At 39.7% G+C, this 14,323-nt stretch overlaps 1 long non-coding RNA gene across 1 annotated transcript in view; it reads left to right on the top strand.

Moving 5' to 3' along the window:
- LOC105725876 (uncharacterized) overlaps positions 1-14,323 on the top strand; it is a 64,179-nt gene that overhangs the window by 1,163 nt on the left and 48,693 nt on the right. The window lies entirely within an intron of this gene.

The raw sequence follows: 14,323 nt of genomic DNA, 5'->3' as shown, positions 1-14,323 counted from the left end.
GGGGTACATAAGATTTTGATACAGGCATACAATAAGTAATAATTACATCAGGATAAATGGAGTATCTCTTACCTCAAACATTTGTCCTTTCTTCGTGCTACAAACAATCCAATTATGCTCTTTTAGCTATTTTTAAATGTACGATGAATTATCATTGACTATAGTCACTCTCTTGTGCTATCAAATACTAGATCTAATTCTATCTAAGTATATTTTTGTACCCATTAACCATCCCCACTTCACTCGCTCATTCCCCACTACCCTGCTCAGCCTTGTAACCATCATTCTACTATCTCCATTAGTTCAATTGTTTTGATTTTTAGCTCCCACAAATAAGTGAGAACTTGCAAAGTTTGTCATTCTATGCCTGGCCTATTTCACTTAACATAATGACATCAGTTGTATCCATTTTGTTGCAATTAACAGCATCTCTTTTTTTTTAATGGCTGACTGCTACTCTGTTGTGTACATAAACCACATTTTCTTTATTTGTCTGCTGATGGACACTTAGGTTGTTTCCAAATCTTGGCTGTTGGGAACAGTGCTGCATTAAACACGGGAGTGCAGATATCTCTTAGATACACTGATTTCCTTTCTTTGGGGTATATATGTAGCAGTGGCATTGCTGGATCATGTCGTAGCTCTATTTTTAGTTTTTTTGAGGAATCTCCAAACTATTCTCCGTAGTAGCTATACTAATTTACATTCGTATACAATGGGTCTCTTTTCTCCACATCCTCCCAGCATTTGTTATGGCCTGTCTTTTGGATACAGGCCTTTTTAACTGCAATGAGGTGATATCTCATTGTAGTTTTTGATTTGCATTTCTCTGATGATGAGTGATGTTGAGCACCTTTTCATATACTTACTTGTCATTTTTATGTCTTCTTTTGATAAATGTCTATTTACATCTTTTGCCCATTAAAAAAAATTTTTTTCAAGAGATAGGGTCTTGCTTTGTCACCCAGGCTGGAATGCAGTGGTTTGATCATAGCTCACTGCAGCCTCGAACTCCTGGGCTCAAGTAATCCCCCTGCTTCAGCCTCCTAAGTAGCTGGGACTAGAGGTCTGCACCACCACACCTGGCTAAATTTTCTTAAAAATTTTTTTTTGTAGAGATGAGGTTTCTACAAAAACAAAAAACAAAACACACACACACACACACACACACACACACACATCCATCCTGGCCATGCTGCTCAGGCTGGTCTTGAACTGCTCTCAAGCAATCCTCTTGCCTTGGCCTCTCAAAGTGCAAGGATTACAGGTGTGAACCATTGTGCCTGGCCCTTTTGTCCTTTTTAAACTCAGATTATTGTAATTTTTCCTGTTGAGTTCTTCAAGCTCCTTATATAATCTGGTTATTTATCCCTTGTCAGATGGATACTTTGCAAGTATTTTTTTCTCATTCTGTGGAATGTCTCTTCACTTTGTTGATTGTTTCCTTTGCTGTGCAGAAGCTTTTTAACTTGACGTGATCCCATTTGTCCATTTTTGCTTTGTATGACTGTGCTCTTAGGGTATTACTCAACAATGCTTTGCCCAGCCCAGTGTTCTGGAGAGCTTCCCCAGTGTTTTCTTTTAGTAGTTTCATGGTTTCAGATCTTAGATTTAAGTCTTTAGTCCATTTTGATTTGATTTTTGTGTACGATGAATGTGGGTCAAGATGGCCAGGGGGAGACCTATGTTAATTCTAGCTAAATAATTATAAGCTTACTTGGCTCAGAGTACACTGAAGTTTATACGCCGAACTAAACTATATTATTGGTATCGTCAAGTGTCAACAGGAGGCCTAAGGTAAAGACCAACCGAGAGTGCAGTAACACTGTGGAACACCTCGGGGTGGTTGCAGAGCAGACAATACTGCTCTGGTCCCACGAATGCCTTCTCCACATAGAGACTGCATGAGGGTCTCGTAAAGAGGGCTTGTGCAAAGATCTCTGAGAAGGGAGGTGACCTCTGCTCATAAGATCGGAGAGGGTCTTTGCAGATGGGAGCTGGCAAGGAGGAGAAAAGCCTTGCAGGGCAGAGATCATGGAACACCTCAGGCTCTGCCTAGGTTCTCGGAATATGGAGTGATTTTAATTGCCCTTTGTCCTCAATGCTTGGAAGATAAAAACCCCTTGATGTATTGGATGTGGTCAGACCTGGTGGCTCCTCATCCAGTATACTTCTGATGCAGCTGCACCCCAATAACAATCAGTGATAAACTCAGAGTATTAGTTTAGCATGTCTTAGAAGGATCTCAAGTGCTGTTAGATGCTCAGAGCACTAGTTTAGCATGTCTTAGAAGGAGCTCAAGTGCTCCCCATCCCACCCCATTTACCTACCCCTTCACCCTCCCCTTCCATGCCCATAAGATCAATGAGATTATGCACATAATAAAAGTATTTGGAGCCCAGAGCTTGAGGGCAGCGCCTTTCCCACGCTTGCTGGTCCCCTGGACCCATGCTGTAAAGTTTACTCTTGTGTCTCTGTCTTTATTTCCTTTTCTCAATCCATCATCACTGCTGGGACTAAGGGCACCCACGTACAATACCCAACAATGAGAGATAGAGGTCTAGGTTCATTCTTCTGTATATGGCTATCTAGTTTTCCCAGCACCATTTATTGAAGAGACTGTCCTTTCTCCAATGTATGTACTTGGCACCTTTGTCAAAAATGACTGTAGATGTATAGAGCTGTTTTGGGTTCTCTATTCTGTTCCATTGTTGTTTTGTTTTGTTTTGTTTTTGAGACAGAGTCTCACTGTGTCACCCAGGCTGGAGTGCAGTGGCGGGATCTGGGCTCACTGTAACCTCTGCCTCCTGGGTTAAAGTGATTCTTCTTCCTCAGCCTCCCGAGTAGCTGGGATTACAGGTGCATGCCACCATGACCAGCTAATTTTTGTCTTTTTAGTAAAGACAAGGTTTCACCATGTTGGCTAGGCTGGTCTTGAACTCCTGACCTCAAGTGATCTGCCCACTTTGGCATCCTGAAATTCTCAAAGTGCTGGGAATACAGTTGTGAGCCACCAAGACCAGCTAATTTTTGTACTTTTAGTAGAGACACGGTTTCACCATGTTGGCCAGGCTGGTGTTGAACTCCTAACATGAAGATCCACCTACCTCGGTGTCCCAAAGTGCTTGGCTTACAGGCATGAGCCACTGTGCCTGGCCCTGTTCCAAAGTTCTTTGTGTCTCTTTTTATGCCAATACCATGTCATTCTGGTCACTATAGCTCTTTAGTATAATTTGAAGTCTGGTAATGTGATTTGTGATAGATATGGCTATTCGGAGTCTTTTGTGATTCTATATAAATTTTAGGATTGCTTTCTCTACTTATGGGAAGAATGTCAGGTATTTTGAAAGGATTGCATTTAATCTGTAGATTATTTTGGGAAATATGGACATTTTAACAATATAGATACTTCCAATCTGTGAACATGTGATGTCTTTCCATTTTTTTGTGTCCTCATCAATTTCTTACAGTTTTTACTATAGCAATCTTTCACTTCTTTGGTTAACTCCTAAGTAATTTTTTTTATTTCTAGGTATTGTAAATGGAATTACTTTCTTGATTTCTTTTTCAGATTGTTCACTGTTGGCTGTAGAAATGCTACTGATTTTTATGTGTTGATTTTGTATCTTGCATCTTTATTGAATTTGTTCATCAGTTCTAACAGTTTTTTGGTGGAGTCTTTAGGTTTTTCCAAATATAAGATCACGTCATCTGAAAAGGATAATTTGACTTCTTCCTTTCCGATTCGGATGCTCTTTATTTCTTTCTCTTGTCTGATTGCTGTAGCTAGAACTTCTGGTACTATGGTGAACAGCAGTGGTGAAAGTGGGCATCTTTGTCATGTTCCAGGTATGACAGGAAAAGCTTTAAATTTTTCTTCATTCAGTATGATACTAGCTGCGGATCTGTTGTATATAGCTTTTATTATGTTGAGTTTTATACCCAGTTTGAGGGTTTGTATCATGAAGGGATGTTGAATTTTATCAAGTGCTTTTTCAGCATCAATTAAAATGATCATATAGTGTTTGTCCTTCATTCTGTTGTTATGATGAATCACATTGTTTTGCATATCATGAACCATTCTTGCCTCTGGGATAAATCCCACTTAGTGATGATGAATGATCTTTTTAATGTGTTGTTGAATGTACTTTGCTAATATTTTGTTGAGGAATTTTGCATAAGTATTTATCAGTGATATTGGCCTGCAGTTTATTTTTATTTTGTTTATTTATTTTGATGTATCTACCTGATTTGGCAACAGGATAATACTGGCCTCATAGAGTGAGTTTGAAAATAGTCCCTCCTTTTCTATTTTTTGGAATAGTTTGAGTAGGATTGGTATTAGCTATTTAAATGTTTGGCAGAATTCAGCAGTGAAGCCAATGGGTCCCAGGCTTTTCTTTGCTGGGAGATTTTTTTATTATTATTATGGCTTTGATTTCATTACTTGTTATTGGTCTGCTCAGGTTTTGGATTTCCTCATGGTTAAATTCTGGTAGGTTGTATGTGTCTAGGAATTTATTCATTTCTTCTAGGTTTTTATTTATTGGCATATAATTGCTCATAGTAGCCACTAATAATGCTTTGCATTTTTGCAGTATTAGTTATAATGTCTCCTTTTTTGTCTTTGATTTTATTTATGTGGTTCTGCTCTCTTTTTTTCTCAGTCTGGCTAAAGGTTTGTCAATTTTGTTTATTTTTTCAAAAACCAACGTTTTGTTTCATTGATCTTGTTTATTGTTTTCTTTGTTTCAATTTCATTTATCTTGGCTCTGATCTTTATTATTTCTTTTCTTCTATTAATTTGCAGTTGGTTTGTTTTTGCTTTTCTAGTTCTTTAAAATGAATCACTAGATAGTTTATTTGAAGTGTTTCTACTTTTTTGATAATAAATATAGCTATAAACTTTCCTCTTAGTACTGCTTTTGCTGTCTTCCATAGGTTTTGATATATTGTGTTTCCATTATCGTGTGTTTCAAAAGAAGTTGCAGTTTTCATCTTAATTTCTTCACTGACTCAGTGGTCATTCAGGAGCATATTGTTAATTTCCATGTGTTTGTATAGTTTCCAAAATTCCTCCTATTACTAATTTCTAGTTGTATTCCACTGTGGTCTGAGAAGATACTTTATATTATTACACTTCAAATTTTTGGATGTTTTAAGGAAATGTTATGTAAATATCTATTAGGTCCGTTTGTTATATCATGCAGATTAAGTCCAATGTTTCTTTGTATAATTTCTGTTGGAATGATTAATTCAGTGCTAAAAGTGGAGTGTTGATATCCCCAGCTATTATTCAATTGGAGTCCATCTCTCTTTAGCACTAATAATATTTGTTTTAGATACTTGGTTGCTCCAGTGTTGGGTGCATATATATTTAAAATTATTACATCCTCTTGCTGAATTGACCTCTTTATTATTATATAGTGAGCTTATTTGTCTGTTTTTATAGTTTTTGTCTTAAAATCTATTTTGGCTGATACAAGTATATCTATTCCTGCTCTTTTCTGGTTTCTATTTGCATGGAATATCTTTTTGAATCCTTTTATTTTCAGTCTGTATATTTCTTTATAGGTGAAGTATGTTTCTAGTAAGCAACAGATTGTTGGATCTTCTTTTTATCCGTTCAACCACTCTATGTCTTTTGATGGGAAAGTTTAGTCCTTTTACATTCAATGTTATTATTGTCAAGTAAGGTCTTACTCCTGACATTTTGTTATTTTCTGGTTGCTTTGTGGTCTTCTCTTCCTTCTTTCCTTCCTGTCTTCCTTTTAGTGAAGGTGATTTTCTCTAGTGGTATGTTTTAATTTCTTGCTTTTTGTTTTTTTGTGTTTACATTGTGTGTTTTTTGATTTGAGATTACCATGAGGCTTGCAAATAACATAACATCTTTCTTTATCCTTGAGCTTCAGGAGTTTGATTATTATTTTGAACTTGTGATAACACTGATTGCATAAACAAACAAGCAAGCCAAAAGAAAACTAATAAAAACTCTACCCTTTAATTCAGTCTCCCTGCCTTTTAACTTTTTCATTTCTATTTATATATTACTATATTATATATGTCTTGAAAAGTTATTGTAATCTTATCTTTTTTTTTTTTTTTACTGGATCATCTTTTATTCTTTCTACATAAGATATTAGTAGTTTACGCACCACAGTTACAGTGCTGTGATATTCTGTGTTTTCTGTATACTTACTATTACCAGTTAGGTTTTTTCTGTTTGTTTGTTTGTTTTGAGTTGGAGTCTCCCTCTGTTACCCAGATAATGGCACTATCTTGGCTCACTGCAACCTCTGGCTCCTGGGTTCAAGCCATTCTTCCACCTCAGCCTCCCAATTAGCTGGGATTACAGGTGCACACCACCACACCTGGCTAATTTTGGTAGAAACGGGGTTTCATTATGTTGGCCAGGCTGGTCTTGAATTCCTGACCTCAGGTGATCTGCCTGCCTCGGCCTCTCAAAATGCTGGGATTATAGGTGTGAGCCACTGCACCCAGCATACCAGTTTTATACCTTCAAGTGATTTCTTATTGCTCATTAACATCCTTTTCTTTCAGATTGAAGAACTCCCTTTAGCATTTCCTATAAGATAGGTCTGGTGTTGATGAAATCCCTCAGCTTGCCAGGCGTGGTGGCTTACACCTGTAATTCTAGCACTTTGGGAGGCTGAGGTGGGTGGATCACCTGGGACGGGAGTTTGAGACCAGCCTGGCCGACATGGCAAAACCCCATCTCTACTAAAAATATAAAAATTATCCATGTGTAGCCGGGCACAGTGGCTCACGCCTGTAATCCTAGCACTTTGAGAAGCTGAGGCGGGCGGATCAGAGGTCAGGGGTTCGAGACCAGCCTGACCAACATGGTGAAACCCAGTCTCCACTTAAAAATACAAAAATTAGCCGGGCGTGGTCGTGCACACCTGTAATCCTAGCTACTTATATCTCCTGAGGCAGAAGAATTGCTTGAACCTGGGAGGCAGAGGATGCAGTGAGCCAAGAACGCGCCGTTGTACTCCAGCCTGGGCGACAGAGCTAGACTCCACCTCAAAAAAAAAAAAAAAAATTATCCGAGTATGGTGGCAGACACCTGTAATCTCAGCTACTGGGGAGGCTAAGGCAGGAGAATTGCTTGAACCCAGGAGGCGGAGGTTGCAGTAAGCCAAGATCGTGCCACTGTACTCTAGCCTGGGCAACAAGAATGAGACTCTATCTCAAAAGAAGAAGAAAAAAAAGAAATCCCTCAGCTTTTGTTTGCTTGTGGATGTCTTTATTTCTTGTTCATGTTTGAAGGATATTTTTGCTAGATATACTATTCTAGGATAGAAATCTTTTTCCTTCAGCACTTTAAATGTGTCATGCCATTCTCTCCCGGCCTGGAAGGTGTCCACTGAAAAGTTTGTGGCCACACATATGGAAGCTCCATTGTATGTTATTTGTTTTTCTTCTGTTCTACTTTTAGGATCCTCTTCATCCTTGACCTTTGGGAGTTTGATTATTAAATGCTTTGGGTAGTCTTCTTTGGGTTAATTCTGCTGGGTGTTCTGTAGCCTTCTTGTACTTGATATTGACATCTTTCTCTTAAGTTTGGGTTTTGGAAGTTCTATGTTATTATCTTTTTGAATACATTTTTTTATTCTTTTGCATAAAATCCAGATCCTGCACAACCTTTGAATACACTTTCTACGCCTGTTTCTCTCTAGACCTATTCTCTAATAATTCGTAGATTTGCCCTTTTGAAGCTGTTTTAGATCTTGTAGGTGTGCTTCATTGTTTTTTATTCTTTTTTGTCTCCTCTGACTGTGTATTTTCAGATAGCCTGTCTTCGGGCTCACTCATTCTGCTTGATCAGTTCTGACGTTAAGTGGCTGTGCTGTCTTCAGCATGTCAGTTACATTTTTCAGCTCCAGAATTTCTGCTTGATTTTTTTTTTCTTATTTTAATCTCTTTGTTGTATTTATCTGATAGGATTTTGAATTCCTTCCCGTGTCTTCTCTGTGTTATCTTGAATTTCTTTGAGATTTCTCAAAACACATATTTTGAATTCTTTTTGAAAGGTCACATAGCTCTGTCTTTGTGGAACAGGAATTTTTCACTGGGGCCTCATTTAGTTCATTTGACGATGTCATGTTTTCCTGGATGATCTTGATGCTTGGGGATTTTCATCAGTGTCTGGGCATTGAAGAGTTAGGTGTTTATTGTTGTCTTTGCAGTCTGAGCTTGTTTGTACTCACCCTTCTTGGGAAGACTTTTCAGTTATTCAAAAGGACTTGGGTATTGTGATCTAAGTTTTTGCAGCTGTATCTGGATTAGAGGACATTCCAAGTCGAGTAACACTATGGCTCTTGCAGACTCAAAGAGGTACTGCCTTGGTGGACTTGAATAAGATCCTGTAGAGGCTGGGTGCTGTGGCTCATGCCTGTAATACCAGCACTTTGGGAGGCTGAGGCAGGCAGATCACCTGAGGTCGAGTTTGAGACCAACCTGACCAACATGGAGAAACCCCATCTCTACTAAAAATACAAAAATTGGCCAGGTATGGTGGTACATGCCTGTAATCCCAGCTACTCTGGAGGCTGAGACAGGAGAATCACTTGAACCGGGAGGCGACGGAGGTTGTAGTAAGCCAAGATTGTGCCATTGTACTCGAGCCTGGGCAACAAAAGCAAGACTCCATCTCAAAAAAAAAAAATTAAGATCTGGTAGAATTCTCTGGATTGCCAGGCAGAGCCTCTTGTTCTCGTCCCTTACTTTCTCCAAAACAAATGGAGTCTTTTTCTCTGCTAAGCTGCCTGGAGCTGCAGAAAGTGTTGCACAAGCACCCCTGTGGCTACCACCACTGTTACTGCACTGGGAAAGACCTAAAGCCACTGAGTCTCATCCAAGGCCCATGGTGACCACTTCCTGCCTACCACTTGGGTTCAGTCAGGGTTCTAGGCCTCTACAATCAGCAGGTGGCAAAGCCAGCTAGGCTGTATCCTTCCCTTCAGGGTAGTAAGAGCCCCCTGGTCCCAGGGGATTCAGAGATGCCATGTAGGAGCCAGAGCATGGAGTTGGAAACCTTAGGAATCTACTGTGGCTGAGCTGGTACCCAAGACACAAGATGAAGTCTTCCCATTCTCCCCTTCCCTTTCCACAGGCATAGGAATCTCTCCTCATGGCCACCCCCACCCTAGGCATGCAGCAGATACTACCTGGCTACCCGCTTTATTCATTCAAGGCCCAAGGGCTCTTCAGTCAATTTTGTAAGTGCTGCCAGGCCTGGGATTTTTTCATCAGGGCACTGGACTCTTCTCTGGCACAAGGCAAGTCCAGAAATGGCATCTAAGAGACAAGGCCTGGAATCTGGGAACCCTGAGAGCCCACCTGATGCTCTATCCCACTGTGGCTGAGCTGGTACCTAAGCTGCAAAGCAGAGTCCCCTTTATTCTTCTTTCTGCTTTTCTCAAGTAAGAGTCTCTCCTTGTAGCCACCACACCTGGGAATATGCTTGGTCACACTTGAAGCTAGTATAGCACTGGGTCTCACTCAAGGCCTGCAGCAAGTACTGCCTGGTTACCACTGCTGATTTTTCAGCGCCCAAGCGTTCTTTAGTCAGCAAGTGATGAATCCTGCCAGGACTGGGTCATTCCCTTCAAGGCAGCAGGTTCCCTTCTGGCCCATGGTAGTCTAGAAATGTCATCCGGGAGCTAGACCTTGAAATGGGGGCCTCAGGACTCTGCCTGATGCCCAGTCCTATTGTGGCTGAGCTTGTAACCAAGATGCAAGACCATGTCCTCTTTACTCTTCCCTCTCCTTTCCTCAAGCAGAAGGAAGGTGTCTCTTTGGAGCTCTGCTCCCTGGGGTTGGGGGAAGGGTGGCGTAAGCACTCTGTTGGTCACCCTGGCTGGTGCCTCACTAGGTCATGTGCCTCCCATGTCCATTGACTCTAAGCCCAGCACAGCACCAGGACTTGCCTAGGAATCGCAGTGCTTATGGCCTAGAGTACCATTCAACTTTATTTAGGACCCCAGAGCACTTTAGCCTGTGGTATGAGGTCTGCCGGAATGCATTCTGAGCACTGGGATGGGCGAGTTCCCTCTGGTTAGGGCAGGTCCAGATGATCCCTTCGTTGCTGCTGCCTGAGTTCTGCCTGGTGGTGTTTTCCTCTAGTTCCCATGCCAGTTTCCTCAATCACTGCATTCTTCCTCCTCCAAGTGCACGGGTTCTCTCTCGGCACCATAGGGCCACTGCCAGGGAAAGGGGAAAGGTTTGTGTCAGCAGTGCAAGACTGTTTTTCCTACTCTCTTCAGGGCCTCTTTCAGTGATATAAAGTTCAAAACATATACTGTGATTGCTCCTGTGATTTTTGTTTCTCATGAAAGTAATTATTTCTATGGCTAGTTGTTCAATTTGGTGTTCCTGCAGGCAGGGTGATTGGTGGAGGCTTCTATTTGGCCATCTTGCTCTGCCTCCTCCCCAATCCAGATAATTTAAATAATATCTGACACTTTCAGAATGCTTATAAGAACTTTGTATAAATTGTTCCTTTATGTCTTTGTTTTTATTTTTAAGTGTTCCTACAGTATTTTCAGGTTAAATAATAAACTGGGCATATCAAATTTTAACCTTAATCTTAGCTTTACATTTAACCATGTGAACTTGGCATAGTTTGTGCTTGATAATGACTTGTGATTAAAGCAGGCACGTGATTACATAGAGGATTATTCTTGTAGTAAATGGGTTATATCAGTATTTTCGTATTTTTATTTTGAAGTTGTAGGGGAGGTCTTATTTAAATATAAAATCCAGGGTTGGTGAAATTGTAGGGAAACAACTCACATCTTGTTGCTGAGAGTGCAAATTGGTATATAAGCTAAAACTCCCAATACCTACATAATAGGAACTCAGTCCTCCTTTCAGTGCCCTCAATAGTATATTTAAAGTAGGGCTTATCTCACACACATAACCATGCCAGTTCATAGTACCTTCTCATTCTCCAGCATCACCTGTTGTAAAATCCTTACTGAACAACTCTTCTTACTGATATATAATGTGCCAGCATTTTATATGTTAAATTGTAACATAGTGGCTAGGAGGATTGTCTGTGTTGGAATCCTTACTGTACTAGCCGTGTGATCTTGGTTAACTTACTTAGCACCTCTGAGCATCAATTCCTCATCTGTAAAAGGAAGATAATAGAATTTACCTCATTGGTTGTAAGGATTAAATAAGGAAACGTTTAGAAAACATCATAGTGTTGGCTGATGTTGATCACTAAATAAAGGTTAGTTTTTACAATTATCAATATTGTAAAATATCTTTATGTTTTCTAATAGCAAAATTCTGGAAAGTATGTTCTGTACATTAAACTGTGTGTACCTCAAAATTCTTATGTTGATGCCCTAGCCCCCAGTGTTGACTGTATTGGAGATGGGGCCTCAAAGGCCTGTAAGGAGATAATTAAGGTTAAATGAGGCTATAAGGGTGGGGTCCTAATCTGATAGGGTTGGTGCCATATAGGAAGATGAAGAAACACCAGAGGTCACTCACTCTCTCTCTTCAAGAAAGTGACAAACTGGGAACAGAGCAATCACCAGGAACCAAATTGACTGGCAATCAGCCAATCTTTGATCTTGGATTTCCAGGCCCCAGAACTGTGAGAAAATAAATTCCTGTTGTTTAAGCCAGTCTAGGGTATTTTGTTATGGCAGCCTGAGATGACTAAGATAGTACGTTTATGCATTTTCCAAAAGCAAATAAATAATTCTAATGTAAACTATTCAGGGTAAACTGTTGTATTTCATAAATTCTAAGCAAATATGTCAATGGACCATGTCATAAAAGGCCATAATTTGACAGCATAAGACTCACGGGGTTCTAGTAAACATAATGTCTGACACTTTCAGAATGTTTATAACTAGCGTCAGCATATATAAATTTTTGCTTCATGTCTTCATTTTCATTTTGAGTGTTCTTGCAGTATATTCAGATCAAATAGTAAAGTGGGTATATCAAATTTTAGGCTTAACCTGGTTTATATTCATATGTTTCTCCTTTATTAACTTGAAGCTCTGGGAAGCTCATATGCCTTTCAGATTTATAATCCTCAAGCCCATTGAAACTTTTTGGTACACTGAATACCTCTGTTTAGCTGTCAGCTTGGAATTCTCATCAGTTAAATTATCTGTCTAGATGGCAAATAGTAGGAATGCTTCCCTGAGTACATACAAAATTGAGGTCAGGGGCTGTGCTGGGAACTTAAATGAGCTTTGGCCCTGCAGTTTGGCCTCAGAGGACAAAAAGAAAAATACCAAGGAGGCTTCTTGCTGAAAAGTACAGTTTATTTTTGTGACTATTGTAGCAGTCAGGCTCAGTTAGAACAGAATTCATGGAATTCACTGTAGCTAATTTAAGGATAAAAATAATTTCTCAACAGGTATTATATATTCTGCTGAATCATAGGAGGACCGAAGAAACGTAGAACTCACAGAAAAATGCCTAGAGTCACACTGTAAGAGCAAGCCGCCAAAGAGCTGCTGTCTGTCTCTGAACAAAAAGCTGCCTGTAAAATCAGAAAGCTGCAGCTACAGCTGCTGACTCCGAAATTATACTGGACATGTAACATTTTAGTTTTTTTATCGTCTGTCTCCCTCTACTACAAAGTCAGTTAAAGAAGTCAGGAACTTTTTTCCTTGTTCACTGTTGCATACACAGCACTCAGAATGAATCTTGACTTGTAGTAGGAGTGAATGCTCGCAATCATAGGTAGCACTCACCCAGTAAACCCAGCAGGGCTGATGTTGGATAAACCCTTTAACTAAATGGAAGGAATAAACATGTGTCATGAAAGATTTATTTCTCTGTCTCATAGCCTGTAAGGTCAGTTGGTAGGCTCTGTTTGCATTACTACAAGATTAAAGAGAAGAGGAAAAGTAGAGAACAACAGAGAGAGAAAAGATAAATCCTAAGAGTTAATCTACATTTTCAGCAGCAGAATAGTAGAAGTTCCAGAAAGTGAGAAAAGAGAAAGTGGTTGGATGAAACTTGCTTACTAAGAAAAAAGTTTCAGAACTAAAGGGAGACATGATTCTGCAAATATAGAAGACCTACTAAGTACTGAACAGAAAAACAAACAAAATGTATATACACAGATATATCATGAAATTTAAGGTTAGCAAGGATGAAGAGAGGATTCTAAAAGCTTCCAGGGAGAAAGTTCAAGTCCTCTGTAAAGGAATAAAAATCAGGCTGGCAACAAACTTTTTTGAGTGAGTGTTAAGATACAAGGAACCCTGAAAGTTCCTAGGAGAAATGACTTTGAACTTAGAATTCCTTTTTTTTTTTTTTTTTTTTGTCCACACAGGATCTCACTCCGTTGCCTGGGCTGATATATAGTGGCCCAGTCATGGCTCACTAAAGCCTTGACCCCCTGGGGCTAAGTGATCCTTCCATGTCTGCCTTCTGAGTAGCTGGGACTACAGGCATGAGCCACCATGCCAGCTAATTTTTTAATTTTTTATAGAGACGGTTTCACTGAGTTGCATAGTCTGGTCTTCAGCTTCTGGGTTCAAGCCATCATCCCTCCTTGGCTTCCCAAAATATTGAGATTACAGGTGTGAGCCACCATGCCTCCTGAACTTGGAATTCTACACCATGCCAAACTACTGATAAAATATGTGGGCAGGCTGAAAAAGAAAATGAAACTTTTGAGAAAGCTTTGCCTCACTAATATTCCTTTTTAGGATGTTTCTTGAGAATATAGGCCAGCAAAACAAGAGACTTATTGAAGGAAATGGAGTGGATTGGATCTGTGAAACAGTGGAACAAATTCAGAAATGCAATGAACACAGGTTCCAGGATGATAGTTGTGCAAGAGGAAGCCTGCCTATCCAGATTGAAAGACTTCGGAACTGTAAGGAAGAACTGCCTGTAGGAAAAAAAGGAGTTCCTGGATTTGCTAGTGTTCTGGAAATGTTGGAAGAACCTAGTCTAATGATGCCATAAAGGTAGACAATCCAAGACAAAGTAAAAAGGCAATTTGTAATTTAGTTGAGCGGGGTATATGATAAAAAGTTGTACAAGTAGAGACATAGAAGGTAACTTTCCTGGACAGTGAATACTGTTTACACAGATGTAACATAAACATCATTTACTGATTTTCAGAAATACAGTCCATCTGTAGGCAGAGCAAGCATTGCTTAACTATAGTTACAGAACAGGTTGTAAATGTGAAACATGATAGTGTAATAAAGGAACCAGAGATGAAGACAAGGGGAAGGGATACAAAATTCTTACCTGGCAAAGTGAAGAGATATAATTTATATTGAAGCAAGAACTGTGA

The sequence above is a fragment of the Aotus nancymaae genome, unplaced genomic scaffold (genome assembly GCF_030222135.1).
Source record: "Aotus nancymaae isolate 86718 unplaced genomic scaffold, 86718_ANA_hifiasm-v0.15.2.pri h1tg000036l, whole genome shotgun sequence".
Taxonomy (NCBI): Eukaryota; Metazoa; Chordata; class Mammalia; order Primates; family Aotidae; genus Aotus; species Aotus nancymaae.
This window is presented reverse-complemented; position numbering and strand designations above follow the sequence as displayed.